This window comes from Lactuca serriola, chromosome 7 (genome assembly GCF_051521515.1).
Source record: "Lactuca serriola cultivar US96UC23 chromosome 7, Lser_US96UC23_V15, whole genome shotgun sequence".
NCBI classification, from domain to species: domain Eukaryota; kingdom Viridiplantae; phylum Streptophyta; class Magnoliopsida; order Asterales; family Asteraceae; genus Lactuca; species Lactuca serriola.
Window position 1 is genome coordinate 156,246,101 of NC_136414.1, and position 2,928 is coordinate 156,249,028.

Genomic DNA, 2,928 nt, shown 5'->3' on the forward strand with positions numbered 1-2,928 from the left:
CAAGTTACTAATGTTACAGTTAATCATAATTTAACACAATCAACAAAAAGACATAAGCAATACTTACCATTTTATCATACTTCAACACAATCATAGTTAGCAAATAAAATGATTAAGTAATTTGATATTTAATCATAATGTAATACTTCAAGTCTTCAACACAATTAATAAGACAACACATACATGGTTTCATTGGAAGTGATGAGAGTCACAAAATCACAATATTATTCAATGGGATGGCACAAAACTTTTTGTTTGGGCTAAGAAAAAACAATTTTATTCATGTTACGCCCCGGGATCTAGATCTCGTGACAGGACCTGTACTTGTACTTCCTATAACTGTGAGTATTACTAACACCTAATCTCCTATTGAGAGGAGACTAGGTTAAACTATTCTAAGAGATTAAAAGCAATTGACTTCAAGCATAATTATATTCCATAAACAACTACCCTTTAAATAGGGATAAACAAAAGACTAATAAGGAAACAAAGATCACCCAAATCGACTCAAATACTAAATGATCCTAATTACCAACGTTGAAAACTGAAACAAGATAATTGCCTAAAATAAGATACTTTTCAGAAATTAAAAATACTTATTATCCTTATGATTCATAACATTACTCCCCTCATCCGCATTGAGCTTGTCCTCAAGCTCAATAGTCACCCATTAGCGTCATCTTCCTCGTTGTCCATCATGATGCAAAAGAGCTTGGCACATTTATGCCCAACCGAGAATATTTCATCACAGTTGAAGCACAAGCTTTTAGCCCGCCTCTCTGCCATTTCTTCATACGTTAGTTTTTTCCAGGCCGGATTTAGTGTTTTAGTTTTGTAGTTTCCAGCTCCTCCTTTTCCTGTTGACTCTCGTTTTTAGCTTGCAGTCGAGGTTTGGTTTCCTGTAGGCCCGACACCTATTGGTTGTCCTGCTTCTGCCACCCTTAGCTCAATTTGTCTAGCTAGATTCATGCCATAGTATAGAGTTATGGGTCTCGCAAATTTAACCTCATATCTTATCACGTTTATTAGCCCCGCACAAAAGTGCCAAATGCTTTGCTCCGGTGTGACCCCCGTCATCCTACCCAACAACAATTCGAAGCTTTCACACTAGTCTTCTACTATCCCAACTTGTCGAAGCCGAGTTAATTCCCCTAAAGGATTCAAGCTTATACGCGGGCCGAAATGGATTTTGCATTCTTCCGAAAACTCGACCCAATTCAAACAATTTTTCATCCTTCTCAGGTTTCGGTACCACCTGCTTGCCCGACCCTGTAGGGCGAAAGTTGCTTAGCAGACCCAAGCCTCCGGCGGAGTTTGTTGTTCTTCGAAGAAGTCCTTACACTTCTGTAACCATTCGAGTGGGTCACTCTTGCCCTCATACACCGGAAACTCCATCTTGGCAAATCTAGGTAGCCGATCGCCACGATAACCCCCTTCATCAAATTCATCCCAACTTTTATGCACCTGTTCTTGTTCAATATGCCGATTGTGTGCTGATCCTTCGGCCTTGTGGAAATCCCAGCGGTGTTTAAATGATTGTGGTTCTGCATTGCGCCAAGAATCAAACCCCTTCCCTACTCCCTGTCGTGTTCCCAAGGGGTTTGATCCAAACGACCCCCTGCTGTAACGCCGTAGATCCGGGCTAGTCAATTTGGAGATAATAAGGGTCGAAAACGACTTTTCGGCAAAAGATTATTTAGAATAAATAATCTTAACCAAGTTGTAGGATATGTTACAAGGTTTCCGTACATATAAAGAACGCCGAAATCCAAGTAATAACGAAGAAGTTATGGCCCGTTGAAGTTTTACGGCAAAACCAACACGACATGTAGCGACGTAAATAGTGAAGTTACGATAGAAGACTTTTTGGCCTTAGTAATCTAAACAAAAGTCATAGAATATGTTAACTTGAGAGCGTCCATAAAAAGAACGCCCAAATCTGACTTCGTATGAGGAAGTTATGATTTTTCTAAGATTTGGCTTAGCAGTGCACGAACCGAAACTCGAATTTTAGTTCGAGCGGTTTTTGGCCTACACGACCTAAATGAGAATTGAAAATCTCATTGATAGGAACTCAACGTTAAAAAGACGGACGAAAACAGAGTTTGTATGTAGAAGTTATGAATTTTACGCGGACATTTAACAGTATAATCTCCTCGTACTGTTAAATTTAAGATCGGTCGAGAATTAGCAGACAGAGTCAAAATGAAAGTTGTAGATCTTATTTTTACCTACGCGTGGATATAAAGAATGTCAAAAACGGAGGTCGTATGTGAAAGTTACGGATTTTAGAAGTCGGAAATGTGCTGTGCGAAAATGGATGATGTGGCACAATCTTGGCCATTGCTTTCTCCCCAAGTCTTGCCACTAGATGGTGACATGTGGCACCAATTTCAGTCATCTTCACCCTATAAATAGAACATCTCCCACCCTCATTTTCTTCACACCTTTTCCATTCTTTCTTCTCTTTACTCTCTCTCTAGAACCTCTCTCTAACCCCGAAACCCCCTGAAAAGCCTAGGGAACCTCCCTAGCACGAGGCGGAAGCCCCGGAGTGCTCGACGGCTCCGAGAAGAAGAGCTTTTCCGCATGGGAATGCTTCTCCAAGCAAATCCCGGTTTTCTATAAACCCCGCTGTAAGTGAGCTACGCCTACGCTATTTTTAATATAGCTTTTATTTAATTATAGTAACGTTATTAGGAACTTATAATAAGTTCTTGGGCTATTATTATGGGTTATATAAGTATTGTTTAACGCTTATATAATAGTTATAATAGTTAGACTATTAATTAGTCTCGACGAATAATATACTAAACTCTAGTGGTAATAATACTAGGTTTCGACGAAGAAAAAAATAGAATCGTTAAAAGTAAAGCGCTGCCCGAGTTTGGAATCATCACTTTAACAAGTGAGTGCATAGTTACTTTT